This window comes from Zootoca vivipara, chromosome 7 (assembly GCF_963506605.1).
Source record: "Zootoca vivipara chromosome 7, rZooViv1.1, whole genome shotgun sequence".
NCBI classification, from domain to species: domain Eukaryota; kingdom Metazoa; phylum Chordata; class Lepidosauria; order Squamata; family Lacertidae; genus Zootoca; species Zootoca vivipara.
The window spans coordinates 58998432-59017309 of NC_083282.1; positions in this window are offsets into that span (position 1 = coordinate 58998432).

Genomic DNA, 18878 nt, shown 5'->3' on the forward strand with positions numbered 1-18878 from the left:
AAAGTTTTCATTTCTCACCATTAGGCAAGCAGTAAAGAAGGTCAGAGAGATATCCCTTGGGAGTGTGTTCCACAAACCCTGTTTTTCATTTTACTTCTTATTTCACTTATTCCACTCAGCACTGCACTCCATGCATCTGATGAAGTGGTCCACAAAAGCTTATGCCATTATAAATTTGTTAGTCTTTAAGATGCCACAATAGTTTATGTGTACACTTTTATAGTCTTTGGCATCACACTTCTCTCTCTAATACTGCACACACCAAGAGGGTTGCGGCATCACCAGCTTTCACACATACAGTGTGTGATTCTGCTTTTATAACTGCTATTGACTCTGCTTGCTAGTTTGTCTTTTTTAAGGCTATATTTTTATTTTGCACTGTGTCAATTTTGTGTAACTTTGCCTTGTGTGCTTTTGAAGAAAAGTGGAGTGATGATGATGGTGATTCCAGAGAACTTCAAATAGTAGGTTTGACAGAGCTAGGTGTATCTGCCCCCACTTTTCTAGACTTTTGTGTCACTTCTCCTTACAGCAACTGTAAATTTCACTTAGAAGCTCCTGGGTTCCATCCATTTCAAAGATGCTCAGCTGGGCTGGAACAAAGACCTTTGCCTGAGATATCAGGAAACCAGTGCTCATCAGATCAGATGGATCTTGGCTAGATGTGGTAACACAAAACCAAAACCAAACCCTGATCTACTTGAACCATAGCAGTTGAAATGCTATTACAAGATATGGCTGTCCACCAAGAGGCACGTTTTACCTCCGTGATGCCCTCCTCTTTTTGTGTATCTCAGTGCTACTTCAATTATAAATAGTAGTAGTAGTAGTAGTAGTAGTAGTAGGGACCCAGGTGGCGCTGTGGTTAAACCACTGAGCCTAGGACTTGCTGATCAGAAGGTCGGCGGTTCGAATCCCGGTGACGGGGTGAGCTCCCGTTGCTTGATCCCAGCTCCTGCCAACCTAGCAGTTCGAAAGCACGTCAAAATGCAAGTAGATAAATAGGAACCACTACAGCGGGAAGGTGAACGGCATTTCCATGTGCTGCTCTGGTTTGCCAGAAGCGGCTTTGTCATGCTGGCCACATGACCCGGAAGATGTACGCTGGCTCCCTCAGCCAATAATGCGAGATGAGCGTGCAACCCCAGAGTCGGTCACAACTGGACCTAATGGTCAGGGGTCCCTTTACTACCTTTAGTAGTAGTAGTAGTAGTAGTAGTAGTAGTATTTATTCTTTCATTTATTTATTCATACCCCACCCTTCTGGCTGGGTTTCCCCAGCCACTCTGGGAGGCTTCCAACAGAAGATAAAAAAATACATTAAAGTATAGAATTGTCTCTTATAACTACAGTGGTACCTCGATTTATGAACACAATTGGTTCCGGAAGTCTGTTCATAAACTGAAGCATTCATAAACTGAAGCAAACTTTCCCATTGAAAGTAATGGAAAGTGAATTAATCCATTCCAGATGGGTCCGCGGCGTTCGTAAACCGAAAATTCGTAAACCAAGGTGTTCATAAACCGCGGTTCCACTGTATAGAACTGTAGAGGCCTAACTAGACTTATTGTCCATTGACTTTAGAGCTTTGGACTGGACACATACCCTGGGCTATATAATATTGACAGGAATGGTACAATGTGCCTCACAATATCTTTGCAGATTCACTTTAACCTGATATTGCCACAACTGTAAATAAAGGAGACACAATGTTTTCTGAAACCTGCATCTACCATCCTTAAGTTTGTTGCATTTATTTCAATAATTCAATACTTTTTTCCTAACATTTTTGGGGGTGGGAGAGTTGTTCCACAGAGCCATTGGCATTGTACCGGTAACTCTGCAGCATACAAGGGATTACATATTTTCCTGGTCACTAGAACAAGATCTAGCCAAAGCCAATCATTTCAAAGTCTCACTATAACACAAAGGGTTAATGGTGACTGGACTTGATCTATTTTTTCACCAGCTTTGGCTAATACATGGTCCTTTTTTGGAGAAAGAAGATCTGGCTGTGGTATTTTGTAACCTCCAGACTACTGCAATCTGTAGCCAAAGCATTTTGGTTGGGCCAAACTGTTGATTTCTTATCAAGGTGCTGATGGTCACTTTTAAGGCCACAAATGGCTTGATGCCTGGGCAATCCTGGTTCTCAAACTGGAGAGGGGATTGGGCTTATCTCATTAAGTCCCTCTCCTTCTTGCCACCATGACCACTGTCCGTCTCCCTGTGGGCCCAATCCACATGTTAGCATTTATTATATGAACCTCCACCCACCTTACTGCAACTGATATGTTCAGAGTTGTGCCTTCCCATTTTATTAACAGATGCTCATTTTAAGCCAGCTATTAGTCTGAAAGGATTTCAGTTTATCTCCATATGAAAACCACATCCCCCCCCCAATCAATTCTTTGCTGCTACAAAGGAGACTTCATCATGGCAAAAAAATTGATTACAAATGCATTAGAAGAAATATGTACTCCTCCATTTAGTAAGCACCTGCTTCTAATGCCAAACCTTTAACTCTGATTGTCTATCTCTTATCCACTCTCTGAGGAACATTCATTGGCTATTTGCCAATTTTCCTCTGTGTGTCTCAGAGATATTTTTTCTTGTCTGTAACAAGGATGATTAAAATGTATAGCTTCAGAAAGGGAATACACTTTAAAAGTTTGCATGTGGGCTTACTATATCGATTAAAATGTAATTAAATCCCTATGCTGCAAATGTGAACTTTGCAGAAAACACACATGTTCTAGTGAGAAACAAAACAAAGTTTTTAATTTCTTATAGCAAACTGTTTTGGCTTCTGGCTTTTTCAGCTTTTCTGCTGTTAATTAAAGGATGGTATATTGAAGGTGGCACTTTCAGAACACTGAGAATGGAATATTCAGGAGTGTTGCATTTACTATAGCTGAATGATGTCAAGTATCCTCCTAGTTGAAGTTATGTGGTAAAATGTCAAGTCTATAGATGAAAAAGTTTTCTATAGTAGATGTGAGCCAGTGTTTCTGATTGATGGTTTAAGTACAGCTGTCTTGAACTGCCTGTATAGATTTGAAGGCTGGCATATGGCTATTACAGGAGGTTTGCTGATTACATTAGCAAGATGTTCAGTGCTCACCATCAGTGAGTAGCTTGCTGTTTGCCTTGTCTATTGTTTGTTGTTGTTTCAACCATCATGGTCTTATCAACCACCGAAAAAAGAAAATACATCCTATACGATATATAGATCGATATAACATTAAAACACAGTATCAACCTAAATTGATAGATCGATCGATCGATAGTTGATAGGTAGATGGACACAAACAAATACAAATAGGTTTTTATAGTTCATTCCCAGTTAAATCTTTACAGTCCACCAATGAACATTCTCCTCAATTTTTGGACAGCAACTGCAAATCTTGCTACTTTGTCTGTCACAAATTTGTCAAAACCAGACAACAAGCATGTGATTTTCAGTTGATCATCTGCAGAATGCTCTAACAGGAGATTTGCTGATTACATTAGCAAGATATTCAGTGAGTAGATTTCTGTTATTGCTAGGTGACAGGAGGTGCTGAATGAAAGTATCTCATGCATGGGATATGGTGTTCATTGTTGATTGATGCCTCACTTTCATGAAGAAGAACTTATTTAGAAGATGATGTATGCCCAGGGGTTGTTTCAATCATTGATATGTGGAGGATACCCACTGTGCTGAAGTTATTCTTTAAGTTTTCTGGTTCATCTTTTGCAATTTTCTTTGTTCTTTTATATGCATTTCATTTGTTTCTCTTGAGATGTTTGGGAAGCAGGATTTCCATTTAGTTAGGTATATTAGTAGGTTTGGTGTAAAAATCCATGGTATTTTGTTGTTCCTGATGGTGAGGACAACATCAAGGAAATGGCAGTGCAAATTTCCAATGGTGCTTTTGAATGCAAACTTGGATTGTGGAATAAATAGAATTGATGTGATATCTAATTGCTATTATTATTGTATGGAAGCAAATCTGCTGCAATTAGAAATAAGATATAGGAATTTATAGCCTATTCCTAACCTATTGTTTGCTTGTATGTTTTGACTAGCTGCCTTGCTTTTTATTGTTTAGAAGTAATGTGAAAAGTAGGCTTTGGACATATAAAATGTGCCACTTGTTGTGTCAGTGACACCCCAGCATCCAGATATATGAGCTATCTAGTGTCTATATTATAAGAATCACTTCCTCCTACAGCTACAGGCTGGCCGGCACCTTTCCAAGGTATGACAGAATGCCCTGGGGTCTAAGACAATTTCTGTTTGTCTTAACTTAATTAATAGCATTCCATAAGAGTCCCATGCGGTATAGCTAGCAGGTGTGAAAAATAGAAAAGCCTTTATCTCCTAAACACGTCCTTAAAACATGCAAAACCCATCTGAAGTGTTAGCTCTTATTCTCTGCAGAAATAAAGGAGAACACATGCTTTTGCCTGAGGCTCTGAGAGAGAGATCACATGGAAGGGCCATGAGAAGCAAGCACTTACACAATAAAAGGGGGATGCCCAGTGGTCCCAAGCACAGTGCTGGAGGGCTCATAGCCAGCTAAGAAAGCAATATCGCTTGTTCCAAGAGGACTATCACAGAGGACTTGAGTTGCTCTTTGTAACTGTCTGCATTTCCAGAAAAACTAAGGAGAAACTGTTTAGAGATCAAAGCCTGTGTGGACAGTTCCTTTATGTAGTTTATTCACTGCACCGAACTTAGTTGTTTCTGTTTTCCATCAGGTGTTTCATGTGTCTGTTCTCTTCTTGTTGGGAAGAGATGGTAAAGGTCTCCTGCTTCATAATGGTGTGCTCTCTATCTCTGACATGACAAGCTATAATCCAATGGGTTTCAGACTTTTTATCTTCAGAGAACTGTTTCTATGATGTTTTGTCAATCAAATAAACCTTCCACATTTGCCCCAGAACCACAATGTATTGTGTGTGTGTGTGGGGGGGGGTCATCATTGTTGAAGAACACCAGCCTGGTCTATCAAACTTCCCTATTGGTTGCCCTGCTGCAGTTGGAGGTTGCACCAGTTTTTGGTAGTGGGAGACAAGCTTCCTCACCAAGAAGCTTGTCTTCCATTACTGATCATCGAGCGACCCCTGCAAAGCTTCCCAGGAATCCCTAGAGCACAGCTGAAAAACTCTTAACTATTAATGAAGGTAAAGTAAAATACTAGATACCGTTGCAGTAAGACAGCATAATCACATAGAAGCCTTCAGCACAAGATCCAAAATTAAGGATTACCTTTCCTCCACTCTTTCCAAGCTCTGCATCCAAGGATTTATTTTTATTTTTTGCCCTGGAGCTTTCCCTGTGAAAACCCATTCTTTCAAGCTCAATTGTGGCAAATGGTAATCCACGGAAAACCTGAACTGATGTTTGCTCTGATTGAGCGCTAAAGCCAGTGCTATTTTTCTAGAAAAAAAGGTGCCAGAACTCATCATGAGAGCCCACTAGAGAGATGCCAGAACTCACCTGAGAGGTTCCAGAGCTTATTTCTGGTGAGTTCCTCCTGAAAAAATGCCGTAGCTAAAGGTAATTGTGAATAAACTCTAATCCTCTAATCCTCAAGGTCTGTTGGAGATTATGCACATTGACCAGGAAATGTGCACAATACCCTCTTCTTTGACAGATTATGTGCACATTCTCCATGACATGAGGTGAATATGCGCATTGGCCAATTGTTATGCATATTTACAGCTCAATTTACATTGCATATGTGTATCTGTTTTGGGGAATTTAATAAGTTCACAACAGCATGGTTCTCAATAAAATACATTTGGTTCAACACAATTTGCAAAACAATAATAAACCATTGTATCTGCTATTTGTGTTGGAATAGAGATGGCTTGAAGAGAATGTTAAAAAGGCTTAGAAGATAACAAAGAACAACTTACAAAGCATTATTGTCAAATATTTATGCTTTTTGACAGTTTATGTGAGTGTTTGTGGGAGGCAGGAAAAAAATACTAGTATGGAACAATGATTCCAGAAGCCATCCTGTGGGAAGGGAGAGAGAATGGATTAAAAAACATTAATTTTAGAGGTGTTACCAGATAATTGCAGCCACTTTTTGAAGGGGAAAAAGTTTGTGTGTGGTGGGGGAGATAATAATCCTAATGTTATCAAGAATGTGTGATTATTAGCAATTGACAAATAGAATATTGGTACAATTTTCCATATTTATTTTGAAAATATACGCTTCCTACTAATAAAAGTTCTTGAAGTGATAAACCTGCTGTGAGAAACCTTGTATTTCTAGACGGGGCGATTGAGTGGGGGGAAGCTGGTGCAGGGAAACTCTGGTTGAAATTTAAGTAGATGTCTAACTGCCTTTGTCTGAAAATCCCAGTCATTTTTCTCTGTGACATTCACTCTGCAATTTCACCCACAATGAAAATGTATTCAGGGTTCTTTGTTTTGTTTTTTTGTTTTAAGAATTCAGTGGTGTCTGTGCTACCCTGCTTCCTGCAATGGGAAATTTATCATTGCCCTGAGCACTGTGTAGCTGTCATTCCCCATCACCCCTTCTCACCAATCTTGCACGAAACAACTAAGCAATTTACTGATCGACAAAGCCTTGGGATGCCTGTGTGGCCTGCTGCTGTTGCCACCAATAGCGTTTCTAATTCTGTGCTGGCTTACAGTTTTACAGTTAGCTTACCTCTGTAGCTTTCATGTGGCTTTGATAGCTTTTAGTATTTCTGTCAAAGCAGTCAGGTTCTGGTGGGAGGTGTCAGTATGTATGCAAGGATATTTCTGCCTGTTTGATAGCATATTGCTTTTCCCCAAGATTATATTTCCCCAAGAATATATATATTATATTTATATCCCACCTTCCCTCCAAGAAGCTCAAGGTTCTCCTCCCTCGAGGTACATGGTTCGCCTTCCTCTCCATTTTATCCTCAAAACAACCCTGTGAGGTAGATTAAGCTGAGAGACTGTGACTGGCCCCAGATAATCCATCAAGCTTCATGACTAAGTGACAATTTGAACCCTTGTTCCCCAGCTCCTAGTCTAACACCCTAATCACTACACCTCACTGGCACCACACCATGCATATTTAGATGTAGTCACAAGAAGTAGACTTTTCCCCATAACTTATATAGCTTCTCAACCCTTCTTTTGAACATATTGGGGTGGGGGGGGTGGAATAGCATCAGTGGGACTCATGTGAAGTTGAGGTCAGGGTCTGCTATGTCTGCAGAATTATGAAAACTTTCAAAATTCTTTCCTCCTTTCAATCCCTTCCTAATGCCTTCTAGATGCTTTATACTACATTTTCTGTCAGCCCCAGCCAACATAGCTTTGACAACTGGTGCTGATAGGAGTTGTAGTAAAAAATAATAATAATATTGAAGGCACCAGGTTGGCGAAGGTATAGATGGGTATTGTCCTATTCCCATATCCAACCCTTTCCCAACTTATGGCACCACTGAAATAGAAGTGGGGACTTCCTGCATCCTGCAGTTCAGATCACAAATGATTATTCATCAGGAGCAGGATTACTATGAAGTATCAAAAGTGAGCTCAACTAAAACACACTTGTGATTGAAACTTTTGAAGCTGAGGATCTCTGTTCTTCTCCATCTCACAATGGAGTGTGGTGTAGTGTTTAAGAGCGGTAGACTCGTAATCTGGGGAACCGGGTTCGCGTCTCCGCTCCTCCACATGCAGCTGCTTGGTGACCTTGGGCTAGTCACACTTCTTTGGAGTCTCTCAGCCCCACTCACCTCATAGAGCAGGCATGTCAAACATGCGGCCCTCCAGATGTTTTGGACTACAATTCCCATCTTCCCCAACCACTGGTCCTGCTAGCTAGGGATCATGGGAGTTGTAGGCCAAAACATCTGGAGGGCCGCAGGTTTGACATGCCTGTGACATAGAGTGTTTGTTGTGGGAGAGGAAGGGAAAGGAGAATGTTAGCCGCTTTGATACTCCTTTGGGTAGTGATAAAATGGGATATCAAATCCAAACTCTTCTTCTTCTCTTCTTCCCTGTCACTAGTGAAACTCCAAATGGAGCTTATTTTGCCTGTTAGTATCTCCTACCCATCTCCATTACAATATTCTTCTTATGTATTTTACCTCACAGAACACCTGCCTCCAGAGTCCGGAATGAGGCACCAAAGTGCTAACGATAATTTCTCCATCAGTCAAAACTATGAGAGATGAATAGAGATTCAGGATGGACAGGAAGTAGGTTTCTTGGAAATGCATACAGGCGTGTTATAATGATTATCCCATATATCCAGCCTTGGTATACCTAGTTATACCAGGAGCTACTACTGTCTTAAGGTGCACAGTAGGTATGTGTAGTATGCAGAATAATGAAGCCACCACCCACACATATAGTGGACAACCACTGTTAATAGTGTATGCCTAGATCTTCAAGTTTTCCATGATGAACCTATCCATCTCTGTCAGTGTTCTTTTGGCCTGTTTCCAGAGGAATAGGCCTTGAATTCCACTCCCTTTGATATCTCAGTTGTTGTTACTAATTCACAGCTGGAAATAGGAAGACTCAGGACCATACTATATGACAGTGGTGAACTCAAGTGACAACTGATTGTCATAATCTGTGCTGACTTCATGGCTGACTTCATTATCCTGCAAATGGACATTCATCAAATTCATACCAGTTCCCTGGGGGTGGTAATTATTATTAGTAATTATCTTTATATAGCATGTGTGGCAAACAATTGATGTCAGCCTTAGCTGTTTATGATACAAATCAGGAAATGTCTTGAAGAGAAAGTCAAACACTATGGGTTCAATGAAGGAGCAGAGCTGAACTGATAGTTATCACCACACTATTCTATTTACTTCCTCTTGACCTTGGCTACATGAAGAATGCCCCCTTTCCCCGCCACCCTTTCACCCCTAAATTGATGGCTATCTCTTTGCAGACAAAGCGGGTATCCTGAAGTCCAATTTTGAAGTCTGTTAAGAATTGCTTGCCCTTCATTTAAATTCCTTCTCCTGTCAAACTGACGGTGACATTAACAAGCATGCACAGAAGGGGGCTTTGTGCCAATTAACAATTTCTCGTTAGCTTAATTAGGGGACACATGTTTTTAATCACAGCTAAGAATGTGGAGTGATTGAAGAATTGATTCTGAGCTTTTGAAAGCGTCACTGTCGGTGCACGGAATATAATTCGGCAGATGTGGTTAAAAAGAGCGAGGGAGCTCTTTAAGTGACTTTGCCTAAATGGCCTTAATAGTAGACTAAAGCAAAAGAAATGGCAATTATATGGAAAATGCTTCCCTGGCGTCATCATCACAGACAGAGTCTCACTAGTTATAATAACTGGGATACCAACAAATGAATATGTATGGATACTTTTAAAAACACACGAAGCTTTGGATCTTTCATTCCACCCCCACCCCCCTTTATAATATATTTGCTAATGTGTGAGCTATGTATAGGGGTTGCACAGGAGCAGTGCTGAATAGGGTTATTGCCTGTTATGCAGCAGATTTCAAGCTGACATGCTGAGAGTGGGGAAAGGATCTGAACTCTTTGGGAAAGTACCGGTAATTTGATGACATCTGCATGTTGTATCAATCTAGCAATGGCCAAGTAATAATTTCTCTTTGTATAGCCATTCTTCTAATCAGTGGTGGCGATCCTCCAGCCTGTGGACCTAATTAGGCCTGCCAGGCCATGAAGGACAAACCACCCCCACTTTTCCTGGGCCTGATGATGCCACACCCTAGTGAGTTCAAGCCATTGCTAAGAAGAAGAAGAATTGGAAGCACTCTCCAGGTGTTCCTTGGACTCGAGTTGTGCCTGCAGGAGGAGGAAAGGAAGAATCAGGAGTGCTTCTAGGGTGTGTTTCCAATCCTTTTTTTCAAGCTGAGTAACTCAATGTAGTGATAATATCGGATAACTGACAAGGGCAGCCCTGTCCCCCTATCAAAGTGGTGAGAGTTCAGGATCTGGGTCACTGGTCAGGTCCTGTTCCCCACCACCTTTTTTTAATTTTTAAAAACCCACACATTTGCATAACATTTGCATATGCTGATTTATGTATATAGATGCACATCTAGAAATAATTAATATTAATTGACTAGAAATAAGGTAAAAGGTAAAGGACCTCTGGATGGTTAAGTCCAGTCAAAGGTGATTATGGGGTTATGGCGCTCATCTTGCTTTCAGGCCGAGGGAGCCGGCGTTTGTCCAGAGACAGCTTTCCAGGTCATGTGGCCAGCATAACTAAACCGCTACTGGTGCAATGGAACACCATTACGGAAGCCAGAGCACACGGCAATGCCGTTTACCTTCCCGCCGCAGCAGTATCTATTTATCTACTTGCACTGGCATACTTTCAAACTGCTAGGTTGGCATGAGCTGGGACAGAACAACGGGAGCTCACCCCGTCGTGGGGATTCAAACCACTGACCTTCTGATTGCATGCCCAAGAAGGCTCAGTGGTTTAGACCACAGTGCCACCTGCTTGAATAGAAATACACCTTAAATAGAAATACAATGCATTTCACACTAGCAGAATAGACTGTGACCAGGTGATGTGTGCCTGCTCATTCTGCTGTGCAGGTGCTAACAATTGATGGGTGGCTTTACATTGCCTGCATGTCCATCTTATGGCCCTTTATCTTTAAACCAGACTTGGACTAGGCAGCTCTTCAAACAAGGAATTGTCCTCTGTAAAGTAGGACAAATGGCCAGAAAATCTACCTTTGCAAGTTACATATCTTTAGCAGACTACAGCCCTTAAGACTATATCCCTGATTCTTTTGCAATATAGTTACCCTATATTGAATAGGGCTTAAAATACTGTATATCTGTTTCATTGTCATTCACTAGTAACCACCTTCATGCTGACACCCCAGCTTTGGAACTTGCTATTCCTTGAAAACTAATTGCTGCCTACACTGCTGGCTTTTAGATACCAGGACGGGTGAAAACTTGTCTGTTTATGCAGATCTTTGGATACAGAAGCTGCCTTATATTGAGTCAGGCCATTGGTCCATCTCACTCCGTTTTGTCTACACCGACTGGCAGAAGCTCTCTGGGTTCAAATTGGGGTCTCTCCCATCTCAACCTGGAGATGCCAGGGATCAAACCTGCAACCTTTTGCAGGTAAGGCAGATGCTCTGTCACTGCTTTAACCCTTCAAATGTAGCAGTGCCGCTGACATTTGAGATTGTTTTAATTGCTGTTTCTATTTTGTTTGGCTTGCTGGCCATTTTGTATTGTTGTGTTTTATGAGTTGTGTGATTTTATGGAATGCAATTTTTAGGTGCCCATAAATCACTGGGTTTGGGATGGGATAGACAAATAATCCCTGTGTCAATACCCTACTCATCAATTGTGAGGAATAAACTACAGCTTTGGTTTAAAAGGAATTAATTTCCCAGCATAGCAAAGCTCTTTTTTATTTTTGTTTCCAAAAGTTCACTTTACACTTGTCTCTTGATGATGCTCAAGAGATACATACAATACTCTAGACTAGAATGCTACCTATGGCTTTTAGGAAATCAGAGAGCCAATAACTACTAACATCACTAAAATGACATGTTCGCCTTGGTAATGTTAGGCTAGGTAATCTGGAAAGGTACTGTGGGATATTGCCTGGATTAAAGGACTCTCCCCTTTTATGCCCTGGAGAAGATTGTGATGGAACTTCACTACTGCAGCTTAAGATAAAATTAGATCCTAAAGTGTCATGAAATACTGTGTTTCCTTGAAGGCATAGAATCTGTATACTATCAGCTTCTAGGCTTAGTGGCTTATAGGCTGGAGATCTCTCCTCTCCCTCCCTCTCATACTACCCTGCCTAGTTCTTCTCCTGGCTACGAGATTGCACTTTGAAAAATGATTGTCTCTGCTCAGCTGATTTTTATCAACTTCTACTCAAGAGCCCAGAAAGACTTACAAAACTTTTAGTCCTATATTATTCTGCTCAGTCATGGCTCAGATTATGGCCAGCACTGCCAGTGTGGGAGGTCTTAACTGTATCAGTAGGACTGTCAACTCCTTGGACTGGCCCCTGCTCCTGTGCCTTTAACAACAGTTGGATCTGCAGGCTCTTACTTCCATACCATAAAACGTTTTGCCTGCTGATTCATTATTCAGACTCCTGTTAATAAAGAAAGGTCAAACAAGGCCAGACCCCTCGCCCCCCCATCTCCAGTTACACTTAGTAAGACTAATTATCTATTGCCATTGGTGTGTGTGTGTATAACATTAAATAAATCTGAATTGTTTTTAGAAAGATCTGCAGAAATTAGTGGCCATCATCACTACCCTAATATTTGATATTATTTGACAAGAGTCATATGATGGTTAATCAACAAAAACCTCTAAGCAGTTTTATATAAGATCACTAGGCAATGCATACAAATACTAAATGATAAAAGTCTGTAGGCTTACAAATCTAACATGTATTTTAAAAATGAGACAGGAGAGGAAAGGAAGGAGGGAGAAGGGAACAGTAGAGAAAGGAAAGGATGGATAAATGGGTCCATTCCTCAATAGGATAATCTAAATTTTGGATAGCATAATTCATAAAAGCAATTAACTTTTAAAAAAGTAGAAAAGATGTCTTCAACTTCAAACTACCAGCTGTTTGCTGTAGTTCTCACTGTCTTCAGCTTCAAACTACCCTGTTTGCTGTAGCTCTCACTTTCATTTAGTAACATTGCTTAACTTATTCCTTTTGTCATCTCTTTCTAACCTTGCAGTTGAAAAATGGGAATACAGCATATAGTACTATGTGCCAGATGTGAGAAATGATGACATTTACTGGCAATAGTATATATAGCAATAAAGGCCTCAAGGTCTCCGATGGTGGTAAGAGTGTTTATGCATGTGCTACAATGTCTGTGAAGTTGCAACTAAAGCATATAAATGGAAAACCTGCAACTGTGGCTTAAAAACATGACTTCACTGGAACCTTTTGATACATTAATGTATAACGTATTGCTGCGTTTACTCACAAGCATTTAGATACAGAGGTAGAGCTTTGAATGAGCACCAGGGCTAAGCCCAAAAGGTGAGTGCTTTTTCAAAAGCTTTCAGAAGTTATGAAAACTTACCCCCCTGTCTACAACAGTGGTGGGGAACGGTGGCCCTCCAGATGCAAGACTACAACTCCCATGATCCCTGACCAGTGGTTATGCATGATAGAGGTGGTGAGTTGGGTCAGACAACATCTGGAGGGCCACAGGTCCCCCATCCCATTCTACAAACACCTAAAGGAGAGAAAATTCATAAAACTAAATGCATTTCTCAGAGTCAAGTGTTCTCACAAATACTTTCCTGCTACCATTTTTGAAATCAAATCAATAAGAGGTTATTTTTCCTCTCAGTTTTCACATGATAGCAGACTTGTGAAACATCTCCCAAATGTAAAATGGCAAGTCACTATGTAATGAAATCATTAACTTCCCTAAGATTTAGGATGTAAAGTCAGTTCTGTAACGAGTTGCAGAAGATATGGGTTACAGTGTTTCAAACAAACTGTCCTTGAATGCAGAATAGACTCACATTTCCTTGGACAATTGCTAGGATCCCTCTATGACTGAGGTACATTCCAGTCAGTTTTGAATTCTCTCTCTGCTCTTTGCTGTGAATGTGCAGTGACCTTGTAATGCTTTGTTGTTTGAACAGATTTGGCACGTATGACATAAGAGTGAGGAATAGTTTCTTTTTTTTCTAACACATGCATGCACAAGCACCTCATTTTTCTGAGAATATATATCTTTCCAATCTAATATGAATTGTGGATGACTAAAGGTTAGAGCTATATGAGTTTCCTTAACTAGCCAACTGCAATGGTTCAAGTACAAAGCGAGCAAACTTCAAAACTAGTCCTAATTTCAAACAGGCCCAATTTGTTATACATGTTTGCTAACTCAATAGTATTCACACAGATATGTCTCACAGAAGCAGTGCTGGACATATTAAGATATTTCTTGACAAACAAAAAATATCCAGCTATGAATTTTAAAACATAATTAGGAAAACAAAACACCAGCATGGGAGACAATGTTTGATCACATCCCTCATAGCAATAATAAGCATTCAAGAGATGCTGAATTTATAATAATAATAATAAATTTTTATTTATACCCCGCCCTCCCCAGTGAGAGCCGGGCTCAGGGCAGCTGACATCAATAAAATTCCAATAAAATGTAAAAGAAAGAAAAACAATTGATTAAAATGCAGATTAAAATACAATTTAGATTTTAAAATTGTTTTAAAATGCAGCCTCATTTTAAAATGGCCCAAATCAAAACCCAAAGGAACATTTGCCAACAAAGCAGCAATTGCTTTCTCTCATTGTACTAGTAGTGACTGTTGCCCATTGGAACTGACTGAGCAGAAGAAAAGGAGACCAATAGTAGATGGCGACAGAACAAACTGGAACAGCTTGGCCCTGATTTTAATCAGATGCAATGGTCAAAATTTTGTGGCTCCAGGAGGATGGTCAAGGAAGATGGGAACAACGTCTGAAGGGCACAATGTTGACTATCCCTGCTCTAACACAAGGTCAACAACAAGTTACATATTTTGCACATATATGTGTATGTAGTCAGTTGCCCCACTCATATTTCTGTGGTATGAAAAGCACAGCTAAAATGTTTTTTCCCCCTCAAGTAAATAAATAGTAGAGTAAAATACATACTCATAATAGCCAGGTCTGGAGACTCAACTTTCTCTAGTTGATGTTACCTATTGTGTTTGTTCTCTAGAGATATTTATTATTGGCATATTGTAAAGGTTACCTGACTCAACTTCAAGAGCCTTCTCATGAGGATATAGCAAAATACCAAAATGGAGTTTGGTCAATTATACTTGTGCCCTTTCCTCCTCTCTCGGGCATTTGAAGTGAAGCAACAAAATGACTTCATAGCTAGTAACAAATGAGCACCTGGTCTTTGAGGCAAAAGTCACTGTGCATCTGTTTGGACTTTTATTTTATTTTATTTTATTGCAAGCACATCCTGCCAAGCTCAAAGCCAGCTGAGAAAATTACCTGAGACTGCGATCATCCTCTTCTTCCTAGTCTCAGAAGACTTTGCCAAAAAACATTCTACTGCAATTTGCTTTTTTGTTCACAATTTAAAGTGCCCACAAAAAGGCAAGATCCCAGTGAAACTTCTCATCTAGCGCAATGAAAAGTGTAACCTTCAGACTGCCTCTCCAAAGCTGCTGACTTTAATTGCAAATGAGAATGATGGCGCTGGTGGGAATGGCTGTTTTAGATTTCTCCTGTCGACTCTTCCTAAATTCCACTTCATTTAAGAAGAATTTATCATTTATTTATTTGTTGCATTTATATCCCACACTTTTTTCCAAGCTGTCCAAGGTGGCATACATGGTTCCCCTCCTCATTTAATTGGCACAAATCCCTGTGAGGTAGGTTAGGCTGAGAGGCGCTGACTGGCATCCAGTGAGTTTCATAGCCTAGTGGGGAATTCAAAAATTAATGTACAGTACAACTTGAAAGCCATGGCTCTCAGTTCCCTCAATTTATTCATCTTTCTCCCACCTTCCCGTGTTAAGAATGATAAAATGATAAAATGCTGCTAAAATGTAGGCTTAGTGCAACTGTATGTAGAATTGAATCAATATTTTTGCATGTTTTAAAACTGATGTGCTCAAGCGTTCCTGCACGATGGAACAAATAATATTGTTATGACTGCATGAGTGATAGCCAAAGTTAGTCATACTCCAGTCCATTGATTTTGATGGGTTTACTTTGAGTATGACTGTGTCGCCTATCACCTAATGTAGATACAATCAAATGATTTGGTGGTTTGGAGCAGGATTTTATCAATACACTCATGTGTACATGCATTATTGCATGCAAAACTCATCAAACTGTTTTTGCCAGGTTTGATCAATGGTAATCCACAGGATACAAAAGAGAAGGCACAGAAAGAGGTGGCATGAACAGTACTCTGTACAAAATCATCCTCATCCTCATCATCTATATATATAAAAATGTAGGCATTGCTCACGCGGATGTAACAGCCTTTCTCCGTAACCGCTGAACTGTAATGTAACAAATTTGGCCACAACGTTCCATGCCCATCAGAAAGCAAACCTTTCATACCTAAAATAATGATTAAACACAAAAAGAGGTGCCTAAATTAGACATCACCAGCAGAAGCTCTGAAGACTCCAGCAGCACCAATAGAAAGGCAGATTACCCACTGCTGCCTGCAAAGCCGCGCCACCAGATGACATCACAAAATTCCACAGCAACCAACTGAAAACAGGCCTTTTGCAGCAACAAGGCCCAACATTGCCAAGTGGAGGTAGGATGGGGGGGGGGGCTGAATAGGCCGCAGCATAGAATCAACTGAATATGGGCCTTTTACAGGGTCGTGCCTTTGGGTAGAATAAATGTTATTTCACATAACACACATTGGTAGGGGAGTCAGGGTTGGGACAGGGCAAAATTTTACAGAACACGTGCATTGGGGGAATGATTGTGTGCAAAATGAACGGGTCACCGGGGGGGGGGGTTGGATGGATGGAGGATAGGAGGGAAATCACAGGGGTAAGTGGGGGGTTAGGGGGAAGAGAGGGGGCAAACCAAAGGGATAAGCCAGGGGTGGGGAGAAGAGGGGGCATAATAGGTCATGTATCAGGACAGAGTTGGGGGATTCACAGGGATGAGGGAGGGGGGTGAGGAGGGAATTACAGGGATAAGCCGGGGGTGAGGGGAGGAGTGGGGGAATCACAGGGATATGTCATGGATCAGCACAGTGTAGGGGAAATCACACAAATAACCAGAGCAACGCGTGGCAGGGCCAGCTAGTAACAACAACAACAATAGAGGAACAACGAAGAATTTCATGTGCATTGGTTCCACTTTAAAAAACAAAACAGTACATTCAGAATTCCAAAGTCTGGAGAGAAATCCAGATAAGGAGAACTGCAGAGGCATCTCTAATATAACCAGGTCCTTGGTTTTACTGATGCCACTATAGTTGTGTCATTTTGCCGTAGAGACAGAAATACTACTAGCCCCTACATGATGACACTGCTGCTTATTTTGAAACAGAAAGGGGTTAGCAAAAGTGGCAAAGTTCTGACTTTATTTTTATATGACCTCTACAACCATAGATGATGTTTAAACAGTTTATTTACTCAGAAAACACTGAAAGCTTTTTTGTTCAGTGGGAACTTTTCCTCCTTGACATGTTTCTGTCATGGCAATGAAGCCCTTAGTACATCTATGACATTAACTGGAGTTGATATTCAAGCCCAACTGCATATGATGCTGTCACTTCTGGTGTCCAATCAAGTGTGTTGGTCAGTGAAGTAATGGTCAAATGGATATATAAAATTAGGTCACAGGAAAGTATATTTGGGTAAGCCAGAAAAAGCAAAATTAATGGTGAGCTGAGCTGTTCACCATCTCCTTTCTGTAGAATCCAGGTTGTGAACAATGAGAAAAATCAGAATGATGGATCTTCGCATTAGGCCTGCTGGCATTATCCCATGTCTGTAAAGAACTTTTACATTAGTGAACTATGCTCTGCTCACTTCTAAATTGTTTCACAATTTGTGAGCTTTCTCAGTGAGGGGCAGCAGGGGGGGGCAGGTTTCCCAAGAGTTCTCTTCCAGCTCATATGTAGTTGTAGCTCACAAAGTTGTACTTCTGGTGGACCTGTATTGACCCCTGGAAAGGGGAGATCCAGTTAACCACTAAACACAGACCATAGCTCATACATGCACGCCAAAAGAAACATACTTGTGTGCAAGCGAAGACTTTAGATTTTGGTGGGAGACAGTAAATATATCAAATGTTTGCTGAAGAGGGAGAAGACAAACACAGCAAACAAAAGACTGCTTGACTAGGCATGTTATTCACTGCGGTCAAAGGGACATTAAAGGTAAAGGGACCCCTGACCATTAGGTCCAGTCGTGACCGACTCTGGGGTTGCGCGCTCATCTCGCATTATTGGCCGAGGGAGCTGGTGTACAGCTTCCAGGTCATGTGGCCAGCATGACAAAGCCGCTTCTGGCAAACCAGAGCAGCACATGGAAACACCGTTTACCTTCCCGCTGTAGCGGTTCCTATTTATCTACTTGCATTTTGACGTGCTTTCGAACTGCTAGGTTGGCAGGAGCTGGGACCGAGCAACGGGAGCTCACCCCGTCACAGGGATTCGAACTGCCGACCTTCTGATCAGCAAGCCCTAGGCTCAGTGGTTTAACCACAGCGCCACCTGGGTCCCCAAAGGGACATTAATTGATGTTAAATAACTTTTATGCATGTGCTGCAAAGCAGTTAGTTTATTTCTTTCATAAAATTTATACACTGCTTGATTGTAAAACACACAAACACCCTCAAAGCAGTTTACAAAGAAAGATAAAATAATACAATTATTTTTGAAGATGCCTCAACTCAGCCACAATAATTTCTTGCCAGGGCCTAAACTTTTTTCTTGAAAACACTCTTCAAAAGCTTACTTCCTAGAGGTCAACAAGCAGAAGTTAAAGCCACAATTTGGAACCAGCACAACCAAGGAATAGTGTCTGCAGGTCAAACCTTACATCAGCCACAAACTGACTAGATGGCTTAAGGCAGGGGTCAGCAAACATTTTCAGCAGGGGGCCGGTCCACTGTCCCTCAGACCTTGTGGGGGGCCGGACTATATTTTGGGGGGAAAATGAGCGAATTCCTATGCCCCACAAATAACTCAGAGATGCATTTTAAACAAAAGCACACATTCTACTCATGTAAAAACACCAGGGAGGCCCCACAGATAACCCAGAGATGCATTTTAAATAAAAGGACACATTCTACTCATGTAAAAACATGTTGATTGTCTGCGAGCCAGATTTAGAAGGCAATTGGGCCGCATCCGGCCCCC